General features: G+C 49.9%; 1 long non-coding RNA gene across 1 annotated transcript; it reads right to left on the bottom strand.

Annotated features, from left to right (window-relative positions):
* Positions 1 to 4722: 4722 nt before the first annotated feature.
* LOC125512191 lies at positions 4723 to 5836 on the bottom strand. Its single transcript, XR_007285239.1, has 2 exons — positions 4943 to 5836; positions 4723 to 4875 (listed from the first exon to the last, which is right to left on the bottom strand). It is a non-coding gene; the product is annotated as an uncharacterized LOC125512191 (long non-coding RNA).
* Positions 5837 to 24470: the final 18634 nt, after the last annotated feature.

Here is a 24470-nt window from a genome sequence, read left to right as displayed (position 1 = left end):
ATAGACCTGGCTCGGATGCCACTATTGGGGAACGTAGTATTTCAAAAATTTGCCTATGATCACGCAAGATCTATCTAGGAGAAGCATAACAACGAGCAGGGAGAGTGTGTCTACGTACCCTCGTAGACCAAATGCGGAAGCGTTAAGTAACGCGATTGATGTAGTCGGACGTCTTCGCGATCCAAGCGATCAAGTACCGAACGCACGGCACCTCCGCGATCTACACACGTTCAGCTCAGTGACGTCCCTCGAACTCTAGATGCAGCTAAGGCCGAGGGAGAGTTTCGTCAGCACGATGGCATGGTGACGTTGATGATGAAGTTACCGATGCAGGGCTTCGCCTAAGCACTACGACAATATGACGGAGGTGTGTTTCTGTGGAGGGGGGTGTCGGATTTCGGGTTCCGGCTAAACCCTTAAGGTTTGAACACTGGGGTGCACGCGAAGATCTCTCCCTCACTGATCATACCCTAAAGCACTTCACGATCTCTAAGTCTAGCTCGACGAACTCACAACACAGGAGACACAAGATTTATACTGGTTCGGGCCACCGTTGCGGTGTAATACCCTACTCCAGTGTGGTGTGGTGGATTGCCTCTTGGGCTGATGATGAACAATACAAGGGGAAGAACAACCTCCTAAGGTGAGGTGTTCTTGTGCTTGGTTGGTGTGTAGCTATGGATGAAATGGCTCAGATCTAAGACGAGGTCCATCCCCCTCTACTATGGTGGCTAATCCTATTTATAGAGGCCCTGGTCCTCTCCCCAAATATTGAGCGGGAAGGGAGACAACAACGGCCAATTTGAAAGGGGACAGCTAGTACAAGTTATCCTGACAAAAGCAGTCTTCGCCTGCCAAAGGCTCTGGTGGTGACGCCGTCTTGGGCTCCACGGTGACCTCCATCCTGCCGTCCTGCTGGTCTTGGTCTCATTGCACCGATATGGAAACCTTTGCTTGATGCCTCGGTACTCTTCATCTGCGCTTGATTCCTTAGCATCAAAGAGGAAACAAGGACACTGTGAGCGCTAGCGCCCGCCTGGCACCCGTCTGGTCTTGATCGTCATGGCTCACGTCATTGGAACCTCATGAGGTTTTCCTGGCCTTGATCTCTCTGCCCCTCACGAGCCAGCCTGGTGAGGCCACTCCCGAGGAGGTCTTGTGTCGTCCGCCTCGCGAGGCTTGGCCCCTCGCGAGGGTCTTGAATGCTTGTTGGTGAAGATGGGCCGTATGGGCCCGCTTATAGCGCCACACCGTGGGCCGCAGGTAGGCAAGTCTGGGACCCCCGTTCCCAAAACGCCGACAGTAGCCCCCGGGCCCAAGGCACGCTCGGGCTTGGCTTTGAGGCGAAGGCAAGGGGCAAGTGCGGAGCGCCGCGGGCCCCAATAGCCTGCGGCCTTGGTCGACGCATGGCGGTTGATTCGACGTGCGCGTATCCGCTTCCCCACACAGCCTCGGAAACTGCCCGATTTGACGAGTCCCTGCTGTATGCAAGGAAAAACCATCATTACCTGTGATCGTGGGGGGCGTTGGTTGGCCTTCTTCTGCTATAAATGGGGAGGGGGCAAAACCCCATCACCCGTCTCTCCTCTGCCTCTCCCGCTTCTCCTCCTTCCTTGCTCCACTCCTTGCTGGTGCAGTCATGGCGCCGACTCGGAGGTTCTCGGCCGCGGAGAAGGGCAAGGCCCCCCTCAACAAGCCCGACCTGCTTCCGCCGAAGAAGAGGTGGTCCCATCGCCACGAGATGGTCGTGAGGCCGGTGGTGTCACGATCGTGGTACGAGAGGCCACCTCCTGGGTACCCGTTGCCCTTGTATGCTCACGCTAATGATTCCGGAGGAAGGAGCGGTGAGCGCCGCCGCCTGTGCCAAAGGCCGAGGCTGCCGTGCCGCGGAGGCGCACACTGTCGCCCTAGGGGTCCACGCTGCGGACTCCTTGCGCGAGTTCGTGCTGTGGGTGGTGATGCCCCCGAGCACTTGCATTCACTTCCCTTCCTTCTTCTATGCAGAGATGCCACCAAGGGAACTCCTCGAGCTTTGGCTACAGCACGCCGACTGTGACGCCCCCGCGACTGGAGCGGAAATTGAAGTCGTCGCCTCCGGGAGGATCTTCATGACCCGAGGCTGGGGCGAGATTGCCTGAGTCTGCCGCGTGGAGGGCGCCCTCCCGATCCACTTCGAGTACGACGGCGCCTCCGTGCTGCTCTTCAAGGTCTTCGACGAGGAAGGCCACCGCCTGGAGTGCTGCTCTGAAGGAGGTCGCCAGGACGGCACAGCGGCGGGCGCTGGGCCTCCCGCAGGCCTCGCCTGCAGCTCCTCCAGCGACAGCGGCGACTCCTGGTGGTCCAGCGACTCTCCCGAGCTCGTGGAGTCTCCGGAGACGAGCGACGACAACTACGTGCCCCCGAGCTCCCGTCGCGCCCAAAGCAAGGCTGCAGCGTCTGGCCACCGCCGTCGATGATCTGGATGGGGTTGGCGCCGACATCTCGTGGCTCATTGTTGATGATGGCGTCGACGTCGTCTGGCGTGTGTAGATAGAGCTCCTAGGGATTCCTTTCCTTTTGTTCCCTGCGAGGAATCGAAACGGACCCCGCTGGGGCGTGTAAGGCGTCTATAATGTCCTTTGCTGATATCATCCTTATTATAAAGATGCGCGTGTGCGTGCTCCGTTCCAGCTAGGTTTCCCCTTTCCAATCTTGAGATGGCATGGTGCTCTACGCCGACATGTCCCGGTCCCCAGGCAGGCTTCAGCCGTCGCTGGTATGCCAGGTCGCGATGTCGTGGTCAAGGCCAGTGTGGCACCCCGATCTGCAAGGAACAGGGGGCCTTCGCATGTCAGCCCAGGATTACGCCTGACACACGACAGGTCCATGATACAGCATTCCAGGTACAATAATATTCATCAAATACATGTGTATAAGATTACATCATTGATGAGTACAATTATCTGGCATAGCCCTAAGGCTATTTAAACGGCAGCGGAAGTCTATTTTAATGGCGGCGGAAGTCTTGGTTTGGCAGCTCATCGACTCTGGCTGGGCTCCACAACTCACAGGACTGGCAAGATTACGGCCTAGCATGACGGAACAAGCGAACAATTTGGGCACGACCTACAAAACTGGCATGACATGCCAGGTCAGTACATTGAATGTACTTGCAAGACAACCAAATACATAGCATCCAAACAAACAGATGACAAAGCAAGAACCAAGCATATGCAACAGTCTATTTCAAAACAACTTCTAAGCATGGCATGATATTAACTAGAATCATAAATCAATTAAGCATGAACAACATCATAGCATCTACTAGCATGGCATATCAAATTTACTCCTAACATAACAACAGCAAAGCATAGCATATCAAAACAAGCATGGCATCATGAAACTATGCTGGAAATAAACTACCAGTTACCTCCCGTGAAGACATGTTGTAATAACCTTATGCAACAATCACTTACTCTGCCCCGGCTCCTCGGAGCACACACATGACTTACCAAGACCTCATCTCGGGGTCATATCAACACATCATCGTGACTTCTCACGATTTTCCCATAGTCCAAGTCATCACATGATTTATCACTTTTTAATTATCACACAAGTTATTAGCAGATTTATCCTCCATTTCGACCAAGATCCGATAGCGTGACCTACTACGAACTTTTGCCCATGACCGAGGACGCGGCTATCGATAGATTAAATATACACTCTGCAGAGGTAGCGCACTTTACCCACACCACGGGACCCTGGCCTCGCACTCCCATACGTGCGGACCAAGCATTCCGACAAAACCGAGCTAGTGCCATGACACTCTCCCGACCATTTCGACCAACACTCCCATGGGGTTCAGTCCTGGGTGGCCCTATGTCTACCAAAGACACGAACGGCCACCGTTGTGGCAAAACGGTCCCAAACGGGGACAAGGTACCATAAAAACAAAAAAAGCACACAATGTTATGTCCGCCTACCTGATCAGGGTAGCGCATGCCCATAACCTTCCATCGCGGGAGGCACCGGCGAGAGGCATGGCAATAGACCCAGCTAGGACCTTCCCATAAGGTAAATGTGGTTGCACTGGAGAAAGCTCGACTTGGGTGGCACTATGATATCCCAGTGATGACGGAGGAGGTTTGTAATTATGTCATATTATTAACTTCTCCATCATCAATCATCATGCAAGCATTATTAACATGAATGCAAAAACTAACATGCAACATACCGATGCAGTAACAAAACATCAAGCATTTCAAAAGAACAATGATAGCATGCGAAACATGGCAATACCAAGTACTAGCAAACTTATCAGTGCAACAGAATTATCATAACATCGATACTACTAACATGAAACTAAACTAGACAGTAGCATGATATCATCAGTAAGAACAGCAAACTAGCATGTCAATTTATTTCATGAAAGCATAAGCATGCAAGACAGATAACAAGATCATATAGCATGAATGAAATAACAACAGATGGAACATGCAAGAAACAACTGCAGGTAATCACACACACGAGGTGCAAGGAAAGTCAACATGCAAGTTCGGGGTGCATGATAAGAGGTTGGCTTGCCTGGGGGCGACAAATACTTCGGGAAGAAGTGTGAAACAATCGCGGAAAGATTTGCCGGAAACAGTTCTCTCAGGGAGGGGGCTGTTTACGGGCAACACAAAGTGGTCATTTTCACTGTGTGAAAATATTACGGAAATGGAACCAACAGAAAGAGCTCGATGAACAGAGAACGTGAGCATTGGATTCGCCTCAATCGGAGTTACAGTTGTCGAGATACGAAGGGTTGAAGTTCAGGGACCTATCGGTGAATTTTTTTCAGCAAACAGGCCCCTGGAGGAAAAACTGAACGCGCCTTTGGGCTGAATACATTTTCTGCACAGAGAAACGTATTTTGAGCCGATGTACAAACGAAATACGCTTTCAATAGAAGAAAACGTACTTTTAGCTGAAGCAGAGGGAAATACGCTTTCCATTGGACGAAAGCGTACACGCGCAAAAGCCGTGTCCACTTATCCACGTCAGCAGGGCACTGGGCCACTGGCGCGTGGGGCCCACGCATAGGGGGAGGGGGTCGGGCGCTCGTCTTCTTCCTCCCTCTGTTCCTCGCGTGGAACAGAGGAGGACCAGGCGAGGCAGTGGCGAGCTTCAGGCGAGGGGGGCGGCCGGCTCCGGTCGTCTCCGGCCGTGGCGTGGCCACCGGCGATCTCGGCGTGGCCCGCCGCATCCATTCAAAGGAAGGGTGGCTGCCGGGGAGGCGCGGGGAGCAGATGGCCACCGGAAAGGAGAGCTACCGCGGCGGCACTGGATCTTGGGGGCGGCGGCTTTAGGTACTCCAGCGACGAGGTGAGGGGCTGGGGAGGATCACAGGAGCATGGGGAAGACGTGGGTGCGGTCAGGGAGTGGAGGGGTGGCTCGGGTCGCTTCAATTTAGGAGGACCGAGGCGGCGGCCATGGCGGCAATTGCAGGCGAGGAGAGGCTCGGGAGCTCGGGGAAGAGGCTTGGGAGGGGTTGTGAGCTGCGAGAGAGCTCGAGGGCTGCTTATATAGCCACAGGGACGAGCTCTAGAGGGAGGGGCGAGGTGACCCACGGCTCGGCTACGTGTCCGTGCGCCGGCGACGCGCACACGTGGCCAACATCACGGGGAGAGGAGGTAAGGCGACGAGGGGGACGCGGACTACGCGCAGGAGGTCACGGAGACGAGCAACACTCGCGGACGAAAGAAGGAAAGGGACAAGAGCGAGGAAGGCGACGAGCTCACGGACAGGAACTCTGCGGCGGCGACGACGGCTCAACGAGGAAGCAAACGAAGGGGGAAACGGGTCAAGGCGCATGAAGACGATGAGGCTGAGCTGTGAGACATGATTGGACAAAGCAGAACCGGCCGGAGCAAGGATGCCGACGAGAACAGTGGCTAGACCACAGATTTGGCATGCATTGCCCCGTAGTCACCGTGCGCACCGGTGCAAACGGCGCGCTTCGAGCAGCCAAATCATGTCTGGGAAATGGACCTCGCTACCGTTTGTTCAAAGGCGGTAACAACTTGGTCAAGGGGCAAAGAAGGGATCTGCAGGCTGATCCAAAACATTGTTGCAGCAAGGTGTTTGTGTTGCACAGAGACAAGCACAGGAAGAGGCAGTCTGAGCTTTGGCATGGTGTGATCATACACTAAGACGATCACTTCTGCAAATTATTAGCTCACAAGGATGACTAAAAATGATAGTTGATGTAGAATGCATCACCATTGATAGAATTAGAGTTTAGGATGATGCACTCACATAGTTATTGGATAGAGCTGGAATTATGCATGGCCCAATTATTTTATGATATGAAGACGCTCAAAGAGTTTCATGCCATTTGGATGAACCAAAATAGCACTTGCTTCACAAAGCATCTCTTTGGACAAAATTTTAGAAAAATTGCACAGGGCAAATGGGGTAATGGATTGAGCCAAAACTTGGTGGAGGGAGTTGATATAGATAGGAGAATACTTGGTAAACGTTTCAGCTATAATAGAGCAAGATAAAATATACTTGCTTCACAAACTGAAAATTTAGGCAGAATCAAAGAATTGCTCCTGTGCTCACATAGTTCAATGGAATGAACTGAATTTAGGTGGAGGCTAATGATTTGAGATACTTGAGAAGATGGAAAAGTTCGTCCCATTTGGAAACTCGATGAAGGTACTTCCTTCACAAGCATGCCATCTGGTCAGAAACTTTGAAAATTTTGCACAGGGAGCTAGGATGAATGGATTGAGCTCATCTTTGGTATCCATGGGTGATTTATCAAGGTTAATCACCCTTCCTAATTGAAGCTCAATTGGAATTAGGAATAAAGCACTTCCTTTGCAAAAAATTTAGAGATGGCAGAAACTTGCATTGGACCATGTGCTCAAATTATGATCTTTGGAGCATGGGTTTGGATGGAAATGGTGAAGATATATCAATTACAAACTCTACACGTTATTTGGGAATTTTCCTTGCTATACAAATAGTAGCTCCTTTGGAAAATGGCAGAAATGCAATATTGGCTTAAAATAGGGAAGGACAATTTTCCTTATTTAATTATGGCCAATATATTTGCCAGAGCTAGGATTAGGCATAAAGATCAACTGCACCAATTCTCATGAATTTAGGAGAGGACTAGATATGCCTTTGGATTTTATTCCTCAGAAAGGCAAGAAAAGGAATAAATCATAATTCAAAAATATTGCATAAGACTTAGCAATATTTTTGCATATCCAAGGATTAGAAGGATATGAGGGCCTATGGGAACATATGGGATGATTAACAGATCAAGGAAAATGATGGCTCCTTTGTAATCACAAAGGCCACATTCAAATTTCAAGAATTGGAATTAGGGTTTGAGAGGATTTGAGATGATTCAAAAGAGGTCTTGCCCACTGACAAAGACATGAGCAAGGTTTTGAAAGGTTGGAAATGACAAGAATTCTCAGAGTCATCCAACAAACTCAGGAGAAAGATTTTGAAAATGAGTGCCGGGAAGGAATAACAACTCAAAAATTGATAACCCAATTTTGAGGCTATTACAAACCTTCCCCCCTTAAAAAGAATCTCGTCCTCAAGACTCCTAGGGCTACAGCACAAATGAAAGGATAACCACTCCGGGGAAAACCTCTGGGTAAATTTTAACCCTTTGGTCAGATTCAAACTAGTTGTGGTACCGATAATTGGTACACCCAGAGAGAGATATGGGCAAACACGGTTATATCCACGGCTAGGGGCATTCGAGATCAAACTCTCGAAAAATTTGCAGATGCACCCTGGTGAACAGTGGATTCACCTGCTGACACGTGGGTCTAGGGCCCACTGGCAGCCTCCTTCTTCTACCTCCGGCTAACTGCTTCTTCTGTGCTGCTGCTTCGCGTGCGGCTTGGCGCAGCGCGCATCTAGCTCATAGGGCGATGAGGACCCTAGAGCCATAGTGCGCGGCGTGCACGGCGCTGGTGCAGCGAGTACTCACGTCGCGGGCCAGCACCTTGGCGGCACTGCTTGCGGATTTGCCTCCTGGACGCCGGTGATCGAGCGACGAGCGGTTCTCCTGGACCTCTCTCACCGTACACCGGGGTTGGGCTATAAAAACGGCAGCGCGGCTCTCCTCCAACGCACAAACACAATGTCGCTCTACTACCTCTTCAGTTTGGGCGATATCGAGCCGAGCTCCTTCGGCGAGGAGGTGTTCCTGGCGGCGCTGCGGTTGTTCCTCGTGGCGCTGCTGGGCACGCTAATCGGCTCATCGATACTCCTGCTGATACTCATCAGGAATGATCGGGCTTGGGACAACGCGCGGCTAGGTGTAGTGGCTCGAGATGCGGGAGAAGACGGTGCACTGCGTGGTCCTCCGCCATGCTTGATCCTCCGTCGCTTTGCGTGGGTGGAGTAATCGCGTGCTGCGGTGGAATGGTGGTGGCGACTCGGCTGCATCACGCAAGGCTGTGACGGTGGGGTGGTGAGGTTTGGATGTGGGTGAGGTGGCTGCACCAGCTCAGGATTCAGACTAGGGCACGGGAAAAATTTCGCGGACAGCTCCACGAAATATAGGTGTCGAGGTAGAATCGGAGTTGAAATCTGTATCGGGTAGATGTACTAGATCGAATGAAATAAACTTGGCAGTGTTCCTCTGGAAACGAAATCGGGAAAAGGAATTTGAGACGAGGAACTGCCAGACGGAAATGCCTTTGCAAGGCTCTGGATCGGGAAATCTGGCACATGGGATATGCACAAATAGAGAGGGATATGTGACTTTGCATTCCCCCGAGTACTGCCCGAATGTACTCGTGGGTAAACCAGGTATGTGTGCAATATGCAGTATAATCTGAACTAGCACACAGACAGATGCAACAAACATGCAACAGAAAGAAAACACAACAGACAAATCATACTAAAGTGTTTCAATGCTAGTGGGTATATGTAATCCTGGTATACATATACCTACACCAGCGCGCATTTTATTAGAAACTCGGGACTCACGAGGCCCTACCTCAAGGCGGGTTGCGCCTGGTCTTGATTCTTGTTCGCTATGTTGGTCCTGCGACGTGGTCAGACAACCCACGTTGAACGAATCTCCTGAGGTTCTCGCGTGAGAAAGGCAAGCACCAATGGCCCCAGGAGGTGACGTGAACGGGGCCGGCCCGCCAGACAGAGCTCAGCCGTTGGATTTATCGATGCTTCAGTGACGGACCCGAGCGCAGACGCCGTGCCTAACCCTCTCACGCGACGGGTCCTGAAGAAAGACGACCGGCGCGCGGCTCCCGTGGTGGGCGACAATCAAGCATGCGATAATCATACATAGATTAAGCATGGAAGGCAAACTAGCTAAGGTAAATACATGAACGATACGTGCCACTGGGTCTAGCCCGAGCGGCTTGGGGATGATGCAGCCCAAGGGGCGCCCCCAGCAAGGTAAGCTAAAGACATAAAAAAGAAGGGATACATGCCACAGGGACGGACCCACACGGCCTGGGAATAATGCAGCCCCCTGGGCGCTCCCAGCTAAATAAACTTGGAAAATGTCACCTGGTTCCGTTGATGAGGGGGTGTTGAGGCAGCTGAAGGTATGCAGCGAAGGGGTTGCTCCTCACGAGCCACCGGGGCCCTGAGCCTCGGGAGGCTCTGGGGGTCCAGGCGGTTCCTTGATGACCGTCGTCATCTCTGCCGGGACTGCGTGATGCCTGGCCTCTTGACCCGCCATTATGCTCCTCAGGTTGCGCTGGAAGGCAGCAACCACGCTCAGCAGGTCGAACGGCATGCGAACGTAGCTGTGAGGTGGACCTTCGCAGTGCCCAACACGCGAAGGCCAAAAGCGCTCCTGAGATGCGGCTCGGTTGAGCCTTGGTATGTCGATGCAGACGCGCAGCTCACCACCCTCGCCTGGGTGGGGAGCAACGCCAGGTGGGCCGCGGTCGCCGCATATTGCTCTTGCTTCCTGAAGCTCCTGAGATACCTTGGTGATGAACTCCTGAGCGCTGGGCGCTCCTTGCCCGGTGTCCTCCTGAGGGAGACGTGCCACGAAACACGCCTCCAAGTGGTGTCCGAGCGCCTCCCTCATGATGTTGGCGAGGTCTAAGGCCCTCCAAAAGAGAGCCCCCGAGCCCTACCCGAGGAGGGCGCCGGGCGCGCCTGAAAGGATCGAGAAGAGGTGTCTAGAGGGGGGGGTGATTAGACACTAAGTACCAAAAGTTGCAGTTTTTAATTTCTTTAAGTTGAAGTGGAGTTTTGGCACAAGTTTAACAAACACAATACATATTAAGCAAGCATGCAAAGAGTATATGGGAAGCGGAAAGTAAAGCATGCAACTTGCAAGAATGTAAAGGGAAGGGTTTGGAGAATTCAAACGCAATTGGAGACACGGATGTTTTTGTCGTGGTTCCGATAGGTGGTGCTATCGTACATCCATGTTGATGGAGACTTCAACCCACGAAGGGTAATGGTTGCGCGAGTCCACGGAGGGCTCCACCTATGAAGGGTCCACGAAGAAGCAACCTTGTCTATCCCATCATGGCCATCGCCCATGAAGGACTTGCCTCACTAGCGGTAGATCTTCACGAAGTAGGCAATCTCCTTGCCCTTACAAACTCCTTGGTTCAACTCCACAATCTTCTCGGAGGCTCCCAAGTGACACCTAGCCAATCTAGGAGACACCACTCTCCAAGAAGTAACAAATGGTGTGTTGATGATAAACTCCCTGCTCTTGTGCTTCAAATGATAGTCTCCCCAACACTCAACTCTCTCTCTCACAGGATTTGGATTTGGTGGAAAGAAGATTTGAGTGTAAAGCAACTTGGGGAAGGCTAGAGATCAAGATTCATATGGTGGAAATGGAATATCTTGGCCTCAACACATGAGTAGGTGGTTCTCTCTCAGAAAATGTGTATTGGAAGTGTAGGTATGTTCTGATGGCTCTCTCCACGAATGAAGAGTAGGTGGAGGGGTATATATAGCCACCACACAAAAACTAACCGTTACACAAAATTTACCAATCTCGGTGAGACCGAATTGAGAAACTCGGTCGGACCGATTTAGCAAACCTAGTGACCATTAGGATTTTCGGTGGGACTGATATGCAACTCGGTAGGACCGATATGGTTAGGGTTAGGGCATAACATAATCTCGGGGAGACCGATTACACAAACTCGGTGGGACCGATTTTGGTAATAAGCTAACCAGAGAGTTGGTCAGGCAAACATGGTGAGACCGATTACACAAACTCGGTGGGACCGATTTTGGTAATAAGCTAACCAGAAAGTTTGCATTGTAATCTTGGTAGTACCGATTGCTCAATCTCGGTGGGACCAATTTTGGTAATGGACATACATAGAGAGATTACAAACCCATCTCGGTGAGACCGAGATCCCTATCGGTGAAACCGATTTGCCTAGGGTTTGTGGCAGTGGCTATGACATCTGAACTCGGTGGCGCCGGATAGAAAGAATCATTGGGGCCGAATTTGACTTTTGGTTTAGGTCATATGTGGATGTGGGTAAGGTAGTTGAGGGTTTTGGAGCATATCACTAAGCACTTTGAGCAAGCAAGCCATTACGCAAAACTCATCCCCTCTTGATAGTATTGGCTTTTCCTATAGACTCAATGTGATCTTGGATCACTAAAATAGAAAATGTAGAGTCTTGATCTTGAAGCTTGAGCTAATCCTTTGTCCTTAGCATCTTGAAGGGGTTCCACATCCTTTAGTCCATGCCACTTAATTTGTTGAACTTGTCTGAAACATACTAGGTAAAATTATTAGTCCAACAAGAGATATGTTGTCATTAATTATCAAAATCACCCAGGGAGCACTTGTGCTTTCAATCTCCCCCTTTTTGGTAATTGATGGCAACATACATCAAAGCTTTAGATAAAGATATAGAGAAAGCAAGTAAAGCTTTGGAAAGACATGTAACAAGCATAGGCTCCCCCTACATATATGCAATCATGTGAATATGGAATATAGAAGCATGTGAGAGCATAACCATGACAAAGTAGCAATGTGTTACATGTATCTTGGCTATATGCATCAGGGCAAAAGATATGAATATGGGAAATGTACCTTCATGCCCATGAGTCCTTGCAAACAGTATGTACATCAGCAAGAATTTCTCATACACATGACTATGATGCATATACTTACCTTGTGGTCTTGAGTTGGCTAGGATGGGACGAGCCTGCGTAAACAAGGTTAGATAACACAGATGCACCCACTAGCTAGAGAAAACAAAAGAAACCACAAGAGTACCAAGACTGGGATGACATGTAGAGTGAGTACAGAGTACCACGATAGATATTGACATGTCCCCAAAGAGAAAGATATGCAATGAATTTAATAAATTTCTTTCCCTTGGATGTCTTGCTCCCCCTGAATCTAGCATGAGATACTGGGAGAAGATTGGGAACAGAAAAACAGAGCTCAAGGAAACAAATGAACAGAGCTAATGCAAATAAGCACATATGAACATGTCTTTCCCCCAAGAAGACATGTGGCATCTCTCCTCTTGAACATCAAGAATCTGGGATCCTTGAAGATTACTCTTTCCTGGAGTATTCCCTCCCCCTAGAGATATGATTAAGCTTTGATGTGATCTCTCTCTCCCCCTTTGACATCAATTTCCAAGAAGGGTCTTCTAGAATTTGTTGTGAATGGGTTCGGTCCTTGAATCACAGTACAAAGCATTAAGGTAAATGTGATGCTTGCAGAGGACAAGATTCATTGAGTGGAGCTGGATCAAGAATAAAGCAGGAATAAATGGCAAAATGTTTTTCCTGTAGTGAAATCAGTGTCACCGAGTTGTATGCTTCGGTTGCTCCGAAAATCTTCAGCTAGACCGGAGACATGAAACCAGTGGAACCGAGTTCATCACAGAGAAAAACACTTGTCACCTTAGCTCACTGGACAAATAAGATCTCACAAAGATTTGCAATGAATTGGATGTAGAAAATGCAGAACAAAAAGCAAAGAAAAGAAACTAAAAGATCTAGATGAAGTTTTTTTGAAAGGGGAAACAAATATGCATGAGACAAATGCAAGAACACAGAAAAGAACACAAGAGAACTTCATCTAGAGTTGGGCGATGACAAAGTCACCTATGTTAGAGTATATTGACTTAGGAGTCAAGTGAGATCACTTGATCATAGGTCGTACTCATCGTTTAAGCTCAAAATGGGGTTACCATTTTTCATTGAAGTATCTTGATGTATTCACATCTTGTCGAGTTGCTTTGACTCATGACATGGAGTAAAGCTACTCTAAGATGGAATAACATACCTTGGGTGGCGGTGTTGATCTTGATCATGTAGTTGAACTTGTGTGGGTTGCTCAAGGTTGATGTAGCCCATTAAGAGTTGGGAGCACCCTTTGGATTTTGAGTTCATCTACCTACATGGGTTAGTTTTCACAAGAAAGAGCACTTGTGTATCCAACATGACAATCATGAAACTCAACATAGAATTTGTCAAAGGATATGTTTGAAAGGTTTTGTGCTTCCTTGTCATCAACCACCATTGTGTAGAGACTTGGTGATGTAGAGATTGCTCAAGATGTGAGTGAGTTGCAATCTCATAGATTTAGATTCATCCAAGTACCTACAAGGGTTAGATAACATGCAAGATGCAAATTTTCAAGACATAAGATAATCATCATAGGAGAAATATCAAGTGATTAGTCGTAAGCTCAAGTCTTGCATGTATCCAATGGAGTTCCTACTCCAAGTTTGAAGCATCAATGATGTTCAGTTCACCTCTTAACCTGCAAAACACTTTCTCATCAAGTGGTTTAGTGAATATATCCGCTAATTGCTTATCGGTGCGAACATGCTTAAGGTCTTGTCTTGATTCACGAGGCCCTACCTCAAGGCGGGACTCACGAGGCCCTACCTCAAGGCGGGTTGCGCCTGGTCTTGATTCTTGTTCGCTGTGTTGGTCCTGCGACGTGGTCAGACAACCCGCGCTGAACGAATCTCGGTGCGAACAAGATCAAGGACTGACTAGACATTGTAATTCATGGTAAAAGAGATCCAGTCAAGTCATACTCAATGTAAACTAACAGTAATGAATGCAAACAACAGTGGTGCTCTCCAACTGGTGCTTTTTAATAAGAGGATGATGACTCAACATGAATGTAAATAGATAGGCCCATCGCAGAGGGAAGCGGGGATTTGTAGAGGTGCCAGAGCTCGGTTTTGAAATAGAGGTGAATAATATTTTGAGCGGTATACTTTCATTGTCAACATAACAACCAAGATATGGCGATATCTTCCATGCTACACACATTATAGGCCGTTCCCAAACAAAATGGTAAAGTTTATACTCCCTGAGGGAGTCCTGGATTAGGGGGTCTCCGGACAGCCGGAATATATCCTTTGGCCGGACTGTTGGACTATGAAGATACAAGATTGAAGACTTCGTCTTGTGTCCGGATGGGACTCTACTTGGCGTGGAAGGCAAGCCAGCCAGTACGAATATGGATATCTCCTCCTTTGTAACCGACCTTGTGTAACCCTAACCCTCTACGGTGTCTATATAAACCGGAGGGTGTTAGTCCGTAGGACATAACAAAAACATACAATCATACCATAGGCTAGCTTCTAGGGTTTAGCCTCTCCGATCTCATGGTAGATCAACTCTTGTAATACCCATATCATCAAGAATAAATCAAGCAGGGCGTAGGGTTTTACCTCCCTCAAGAGGGCCCGAACCTGGGTAAAACATTGTGTTCCCTGCCTCCTGTTACTATCCGCCTTAGACGCACAGTTCGGGACCCCCTATCCGAGATCCGCCGGTTTTGACACTGACATTGGTGCTTTCATTGAGAGTTCCTCTGTGTCGTTGACGTTAGGCTTGATGGCTCCTACTATCATCGATAGCGATGTAGTCCAGGGTGAGACTTTTCTCCCCGGACAGATCTTTGTGTTCGGCGGCTTCGCACTGCGGGCCAACTCGCTTGGCCATCTGGAGCAGATCGAAAGTTACGCCCCTGGCCGCCAGGCCAGGTTTGTAAGCTTAAACTACACGGCCGATATCCGCGGAGACTTGATCTTCGACGGATTTGAGCCTCTACCTTGTGCGTCACGCGGTCACGATGAGTATGATCTAGCTTTGCCATCGGACAGTGTTCGAGAAATCACACCGGCAGCCGCTCCGACCCTTAATTCGGAGCCAGTTGCGCCTCCCATGGACGGGTGGATAGACCCCGCCACAGAGGCCGCATCCCCAACGGAGATCGAGCTGAATATCGATCTTACACTTCGCGAGAGCCGTGTTGTTGAACTGTCAGATACTTCTCCGGCCACGGACTCCGAACCGCCTGCGCCCGTTCCTATCGAATCCGGTTGGGCGCCGATCATGGAGTTTACCTCCGCGGATATCTTTCAGCACCCGCCCTTCGGCGACATACTGAATTCATTAAAGTCTCTCTCCTTATCAGGAGAGTCCTGACCGAAATATGTCCGACAGGATTGGGATGCGGATGACGAAGAAATTCGCCGCCCACCACCCATTTAGTAGCCACTGTCGATGACTTAACCGATATGCTCGACTCTGACTCCGAAGACATCCACGGTATGGACGATGATGCAGGATACGAACAGGAACCACTGCCCACAGGGCACTGGACGCCCACTTCATCACATGACGTATACATGGTGGACACGCCAAAAGAAGACGACGAGGAGGAATGGAAGGACGCAACGAAGGGTTGTCCCCTCGAGAAGTAGTCAAAGCGGCGGTGTAAGCGCCGCTCCAAATCCTGCCTCGGCAGAAACAATGATCATATAGACCCAGCGTTAGAGCAGGGTGAACCATCGCCGGACCACGGGAACACGGAGAATCAAACCGAACAATCCGACTCTGTCAAAGATAATAGTCCGGACGACATCACACCGGACAGACACCCGGAGCAACAGAATGCCCATCAAAGGGTTGTTGCCACCACGAGGAGTCTAAAAAAGCAGAAGCAAAGGCTCAAGGTTGCGCAACACACACTCAGAATTAGATGGAGTAAAGTGCTCAACACAGCAGTGAAGTACGGCGGTAATCACCCCACCAAGAGCTACCCGAAGCGAAAGTTGCAACCTGAATTCGATGAGGAGGCCTTAGATCCCCCACAACCAAAAACTAAAACGGCCATCTGGCCGGATAGACGACCTCACGGCCAACATAGAACGGCAAACAACGCCGCACATAAGCCAATACGCGATCCACGCGAGGGCTCACATCAAAAGGACGGCGCAACCAGATCCATCTATGGACCACGCAAGCGCGCTCCAGCATACGATGCAACACAATAAACATCCGAACAATGCGGTACACCCAGATACAGGGGTGCCGCACACCCCCTATGTTTCACCGATGAGGTGCTGGACCATGAATTTCCAGAGGGATTCAAACCCATAAACATAGAGGCATACGACGGAACAACAGACCCTGGGGTCTGGATTGAGGACTATATCCTCCATATCCATATGGCTCGAGGAGATGATCTCCACGCCATGAAGTATTTACCCCTCAAACTCAAAGGGTCAGCTCGGCACTGGCTTAAAAGCCTCCCCGAAAGCTCCATTGGAAGCTGGGAAGAGCTCGAAGACGCTTTTCGGGCAAATTTTCAAGGGACTTATGTCCGACCTCCGGACGCGGACAATTTGAGTCATATAACTCAACAGCCCAGAGAGTCAGCCCAAAAGCTTTGGAACAGGTTTCTTACTAAAAAGAATCAAATAGTCGACTGTCCGGACGCCGAAGCCTTGGCAGCTTTTAAGCATAGCGTCCGCGACGAATGGCTTGCCAGACACCTCGGCCAAGAAAAGCCGAGAACAATGGCAGCATTAACAAGCCTCATGACCTGCTTTTGCACGGGTGAGGACAGCTGGCTAGCCAGATGCAGCACCAGCGACCCAAGTACATCCGAAGTTAGAGATGGAAATGGGAAATCATGACGCAGCAAAAATAATACGCGCCGGAATAAAGAAGACAGCCCAAAGAACACGGCAGTAAACGCTGGATTCAGAAGCTCTCGGCCAGGTCAGCAAAAGCCGCCCTCTAAAGGCAGCAGAGACGAATTGTCCAGCTTAAAACAAAATTCTGGACCAAATATGTCAGATCCATAGCACCCCTGGTAAACCCGCTAACCATACCCACAGAGAATGTTGGGTCTTCAAGCAGTCCGGCAAGCTCAACGCCGTACACAAGGGGAAGGATACACCAAGCGAAGACGAGGATGAGCCTCTCAAGCAAAACACTGGGGAACAAAAGAAATTTCCACCAGAAGTCAAAACAGTAAACGTGTTACACGTGATGGAGAAATAAAGCGGCCCTCCCGGAGAAATATGCCCAAGGGCCTATCACCGCGGAGTCCTGCCACTGGTCGTTTCAACCGATCACTTTCGACCATCAGGATTACTCAGCAAGTATCCGATGTGCAGGATGGGCTGCCTTGGTATTAGACCCAATAATCGACAGATACCATTTCACACGAGTCCTGATGGACGGTGGCAGCAGTCTAAACCTGATATATCAGGACACAATCCGCAAAATGGGGATAGACCTAACGAAAATTTGCCACAACAATACTACCTTTAAAGGAGCAACGCCAGGCCCAGGGGCTCATTGCACGGGCTCCCTGCTACTAGAGGTTATATTCGGCTTCCCCGATAACTTCCGTAGCGAAAATTTAACATTCCACATTGCTCCGTTCCAAAGTGGCTATCAAGCACTACTTGGACGTGAAGCTTTCGCTCGCTTTAATGCAATACCGCATTACGCTTCCCTCATGCTTAAGATGCCCAGTCCACGTGGCACCATTACAGTGAACAGAAATATTGAGAGATCCTTGCGCGCCGAACAGAGTGCGACTACCTTGGCAGCCGCACACTAAAAACGGCCTCACCAACTAAAGCATGTGATAGGTCATCAAGACCACAGACACGGTTAGACGAGTCCGGCGCAGCTACATGTCATTCACACAGGTTTGATAGGCCACACCCTTATTACAAATACAAGGGGCTCAACACGCGCAGACAAGTGGCAATTTTTACTCATCCTGGATTGTACATGGTTTCTTTAAACCTACCTTTTTGCACGACAACTTTTCACCTAAGTTTCTCTCTTTTAAAGATGACCATCGTGCTACACCCGTCCAGGATACGGCACAACGGAGACACAGGCGCATACGTGCAGCAGGGACCCGTTCCAAGGATTCTTTTTAGATTAAGACCCTCCGTAAACCTTTTTTACTGTCTCTTTTTGATACACATCCCTCGGATTCTCAGTACTATTGAGAAGGATGCTGACGTCTTGGCATGTGGCCACGTCAAAATAATGCACGTACCTAGACACCAGGGGCTTCTTACAAAGGGCACTGTTTAGGCCCGGTTTATACCATAAAAGACCAAATACCTTAGGGAGTGTTCGGCGTCGCGAGTTTGGCCTTATATGCATCAGCTCTGAATCATGTCTTTGGTCAAATGTTGGGTTTGCCCGGCTCCTGTGTTTTGCCGCCTTATGTTCCGCTCTATCGGCTAAGGCGGCACCAGGAGAACTACTGCGATTGTGCCCTGGTTAATCCGGACGAGCACCTCAGTAGAGAAAGCCGAAAACTGACTGTCATGATATAGCGTGAGACTGGTCAACCACTCGATGACCTATCAGAATGTTAGAATTCCTCCGCTTTAACGAAGGGCTGTTTCCCGGCCAAGCATATACGCACCCCGAATTCGGATGAGTGCGGAGCCACCAGGGGCTATATAGTAGCCCCACTGTCAAACTCCTATGGCTAAGTGAAAGTGTTAAAGCATTATAGTCCGGTTGCCTAGTTCGCTGCGCCATCACCTCCTTATTAGGACCAAGGCGTTGGATTAAGTGTGAATACGCATCTTCTGCGAACACCCCCGCATTATATGCGTGGGGGCTGAAGCCGACGACTGCAATCTTTCAGGTTATACACATGTATACATAAACGGCCGCACAAGAGGCATCATATTACTTTTCGGCAAAAGTATAAATACAGCCTTAATAAAGTTCATAAAAACATTGTGTTTACAATGGGAACACATGTCACTCAAACATAATATTCTTCGAGCACTGGGCCTCTATCAAACGAGCGCCCTCGAGAACTTCTTTGAAATAGTGCTCGGCAGCCACTCGGCCTATGGCCAAACCCTGCGCCACAACAGTGGTAGCATCCATCTCCGCCCAGTATGCTTTGACACGCGCAAGGGCCATCCGCAAGCCCTCTATACACGCCGACCTCTTCATCGCATTGATGCGCAGCACCGCTCCAAGGAACTGCTGCACTAAGCTGAAATAGCTGTTCGGCTTCGGTTTTTCCGGCCACAGATGATCTACGACGGACCTCATGGCGAGTCCGGACAACCTGTTTAGTTCGGCCCATTCGACTAGGTGATCGGTCAATGGAAGCGGATGCTCTGGAACGTTAAACTGCGACCAGAACAGCTTGTCCACTTCACGATCTGTTTGATCTCGGATGTATTCGTCCGCATCGAGAGCGCTCGCCGCCAAGTCCATATATGCATCTGCCGAACTCCACAGCCGATCCAGCGGGGCATACCGCGGATCTCCAAACTTCCTCCGCAGCAAAAAGGGTTTCCCAGCCGCAATATCCTCGGCTTCACGTAGCTCTTCCTTCTTTGCCCTCATAGCAGAGCGGGTGTCTTTGGTCGCCACCGCGGCCTTTTCAAGGTCAGTCGCCTTCACTCGGTTTTCTTCTTCAAGGAGCTGGCAGTGGTCGGCAGTGTCTTTTAACTTTACAGCCATCTTGGCCATTTTATCTTTGCTCTCGCAATGTGCAGCCTTTTCGGCTCTTAACTCTTCGGCCGCCTTTAAAGCGGCCGCATTACTAATTCTTGTTTGTTCCTTGGCTCGGGCAAGTTCCGTCCGAAGGGTCTCCACGATGGCAGCTCCATCTGCAGTCACAACATATTAAAGATAATGGCGTTACACTGCTCTTACTATGTGACATTCACTAGAAAACATTACTTACCCTGTGCCTCGTCAAGCCGCTTGTTAACAAGCTCGATGTCGGCATCTGCCACATCCAGTTGCCGCTTTAGCTCGGCAAACTCATTAGTCCGTCTAGCCACCGGAGCTTCCACCACCTCCACATAAAGGCGGTTTGGTTATTACCTGGGACTACGATCCTCTGTTCGCCGCCGTTCTCGATGACAACCAGAGTCTCAGGGGCTTCTATCTACACAGGGCACACCTAAAAAAGTGCGGTACTATCAAAAAGTATATCATTTCACGTACCTCAAAGCCCGTCAGTAGACTCACAAAGGCTTCATGCAATCCGCTTTCAGCGGACGAAATTCTTTCCATCACTGTACCCATCAACGTACGATGTTCTTCTGAGATGGCCGCTCGCTCCAATAGCTCCCTCAGTACGTCCGACCGCCTACCAGACGGTGCCGGACTCTTTTGTTTGCTCTCTTCAAGAGCCGAACGCTGGGGACTTCGAGTGACTATAGGATTATCTTCTGGCCTCACCGGATCCGGAGAGGCCCTCCGTGACGACACTTCAAGGTCGCCCGCTTCTTGAGCGGGGGAGTCCGGGGGAGGCGTTTCGCTCTCCATCATCTCCGGAAGAAGATCCCCTGAAGATGAGCTCTGCTGAGAAGGGCTAAGATCCGAACTGCAAGATAAATGCTTCGGTTATTTTCCTCAGAGGTAAGGTAGTATATCTCCACTATTAAAGTACCTTTTTAATACTTACAGCTCGTTGGAGGGCTGATCCTCGCGCGGACCTTGTGCGGCAAAAGCACCCTCCAAGGCAGGACCCTCTGGTGGAGACTTCTTCTCCCGTTTGGAAGCCTTGGTTTCCGGATCTTCAGAGGCAGTCCTCTTCCTTCCCCGAAGCGAGAGAAGGTCAGATCCTTCCCCTTGGTTATCCTCCTTCACGGAGGCGCTCATTCCCTCGGTTGGAATTGGTAGCGATGGGGGCCCACTTTCGACCCCATTGTCCCCCCCTTTATCTTCCTTTAAGGGCTCCGGGCAAGGTGCTAGCTCAAGCATCTTTTCCAGTACCAGATTCTCCAAACCCTTAGGAAGGGGGGCCGAACACCGAATCATCTTCGCCCTTGTTAGCCAGTCCTGGTCAAAGAGCAATTTCTTAGAATGACGTCATGGTAAATGAAAGACGGTGTGTTCGGCTAAAGGATTACTTACTTGGTCGGCGGTACGATTGCTGCTCAGGCCCACGTCCTCGGTAGTATCCGGACACTCTACTTGGGGTCCGAAGAATGATTTGTACATCTCCTCGTGCGTCAGGCCGAGGAAATTCTAAATAGTGCGCGACCCTTCTGGGTTAAACTCCCACATGCGGAGGGGCCGGCGTTTGCAAGGCTGGACTCGACGAACCAGCATGACTTGCACCACCGTAACTAGACTGAAATCTCCTTCGAAGAGATCTTGAATGTGGCTCTGTAGTATAGGCACGTCCTTGGCTGGACCCCAGCTCAGTCCTTTGCTAATCCATGACATCAGTTGTGGTGGAGGGCCCGAGCGGAAAGCAGGGGCAGCCACCCACTTGGCACTTCTGGGAGATGTGATGTAAAACCACTCCCGTTGCCATAATCTGGACACCTCTGGAAAGGAACCTTTTGGCCATGGAGCTCCTGCTATCTTGCTTATTAATGCGCCTCCGCATGCTGCATACTGCCCCTCGACCATCTTCGGCTTCACGTCAAAAGTCTTGAGCCACATGCCGAAGTGAGGGATAATGCGGAGGAAGGCCTCACACACGACAATGAATGCCGAGATGTGGAGAAAGGAGTCCGGGGCTAGATCGTGGAAATCTAGCCCGTAATAGAACATCAAACCCCTAACAAAGGGATCCAGGGTGAGGCCTAGACCTCGGAGGAAGTGGGAGATGAACACAACGTTCTCGTTGGGTTCAGGAGTAGGGACGACCTGTCCTCGGGCAGGCAGCTGATGTGAAACCTCGGCGGTTAGGTATCTGGCCTCCCTCAACTTCTTGATATCCTCTTCCGTAACGGAGGAGGGCATCCACCGGCCTTGAAGGCTAGATCCGGACATGATTGAAGGTCCGAAGCACCTGACCTGGGCTTTGGGTGTTAGAACTCGAGGCGGGGGAAGGATTCGATTGAGCACGGGAGGGAAAAAGTAAAACCCTTGTCCCTTTATAAAGAGGGTGAATATCAAGCGTACTCTCCGTAGCCGTTTGGGACTTGACTATAATCTAGGAGGCCTAGACACGGTTGGGTTACCCATGACCGTATTGATGAGAATCCCGTAATTAGGGGAACACGATCTCTGCTTTGACAAGATGTGTCAAGAAACCGCCTCGCGTTATGTGTGGAGCTAGTTGAAGAAAAAGGTTCGAATAATCACCGAACCATGGCATGATGTCATGTTGCCAAAATGTGTCAGCAGATTAAGATTTGTGGAAATATTATTCTCTCTACAGTGGAATGCGGAACTTATTTTGCAGGGTCGGACACTATCCTTGTATTCAAATTCTTCCGTGATGTATTCGGAGGAGGAACCTGCCTTGCAATGCCCAAGAAAATACTGTGCACCGGACTCATCGTCATTGAAGCCTGGTTCAGGGGCTACTGAGGGAGTCCTGGATTAGGGGGTCTCCGGACAGCCGGAATATATCCTTTGGCCGGACTGTTGGACTATGAAGATACAAGATTGAATACTTCGTCTCGTGTTCGGATGGGACTCTACTTGGCGTGGAAGGCAAGCTACGCAGTACGAATATGGATATCTCCTCCTTTGTAACCGACCTTGTGTAACCCTAACCCTCTCCGGTGTCTATATAAACCGGAGGGTTTTAGTCTGTAGGACATAACAAAAAACATACAATTATACCATAGGCTAGCTTCTAGGGTTTAGCCTCTCCGATCTGGTGGTAGATCAACTCTTGTAATACCCATATCATCAAGAATAAATCAAGCATGATGTATGGTTTTACCTCCCTCAAGAGGGCCCGAACCTGGGTAAAACATCGTGTTCCCTGCCTCCTGTTACCATCCACCTTAGACGCACAGTTCGGGACCCCCTACCCGAGATCCGCCGGTTTTGACACTGACAGTCCCCCTCCACCAACAAGCATCAATCCATGGCTTGCTCGAAACAACGAGTGCCTCCAACTAACAAGAGTCCCAGGGGGAGTTTTGTTTGCAATTATTTTGATTTAGTTTGCATAAATCATAGGACTAGGCATCCTGGTGACCAGCCATTTTCTCGTGAGTGAGGAGCGGAGTCCACTCCTCTTGAGAATAACCCTCCTAACATGGAAGATATGGACAACCCTAGTTGATACATGAGCTATTTGAGTGTACAAAATAGGATATTTATTTGAAGGTTTAGAGTTTGGCACATACAAATTTACTTGGCACGGCAGGTAGATACCGCATATAGGTAGGTATGGTGGACTCATATGGAATAACTTTGGGGTTTATGCGATTGGATGCACAAGCAGTATTCTCGCTTAGTACAGGCGAAGGCTAGAAAAATACTGGGAAGCGACTAGCTATAGAGCAACAACAGTCATGAACATGCATTAAAATTAATCAACACCGAATGCAAGCATGGGTAGGATATAATCCACCATGAACATAAATATCGTGAAGGCTATGTTGATTTTGTTTCAACTACATGCGTGAACATGTGCCAAGTCAAGTCTGTCGAATTTCAGGTTCCGGCAGACCCTTGAGGTTCGAACACTGGGGTGCGCATGGAGATTCCGCCTCCTACCTACTTGCACCCCTCCGCCATGCTAGGTTCTAAACTACGGAAAGAACAACGCAACAGACACAAGGTTTATACTGGTTCGGGCCACCGTTGTGGTGTAATACCCTACTCCAGTGTGTGGTGTGTGGATTGCCTCTTGGGCTGATGATGGCGAACAATACAAGGAAGAAAGGCCTCGCGAGGGCCTGTTCTTGGCTGGGGCAATGAACTGCTGGGTGGAGTTCAGTCACCTTTCTCTTCTATCTCTCTCTCTCTCAACCAACCGACCGAACTCCTCAGCCCTCAGCTAATCGACCTCTTCCTTTGCTATGTGGGTGGCTGGTCCTATTTATAGAGGCCCTGGTCCTCTTCCCAAATATCGAGCGGGAAGGGAGCCAACAATGGCGGGCTAATTTGAAGGGGGATAGCAAGTATCAGCTATCCTAACAAAAGTAGTCTTCGCCTGCGCAAAGCTCTGGTGATGACGCCGTCTTAGGCTCCACGATGACCTCCGTCTCGTAGTCCTCCTGGTCTTGGTCTCGTTGCACTGAAATGGCAACCTTTGCATGATGCCTCGGTACTCCATAGCTGCGCTTGCCCCCTTTGCACCAAAGAGGGAAGGAGGATGCTACGCGGGCTGGCACCCGCCTGGCGACCTGAGTCGTCATGGCTTGCGTCACGGGCACCTCGTGAGGTACCCCGCCTTGATCTCTCCGCCTCCTCGTGAGCCAGCCTGACGAGGCCGTGCC

This window comes from Triticum urartu, chromosome 6 (genome assembly GCF_003073215.2).
Source record: "Triticum urartu cultivar G1812 chromosome 6, Tu2.1, whole genome shotgun sequence".
NCBI lineage: Eukaryota > Viridiplantae > Streptophyta > Magnoliopsida > Poales > Poaceae > Triticum > Triticum urartu.
Note: the sequence above shows the minus strand (reverse complement) of the source record. Positions and strands in the feature narration are given on the sequence as shown.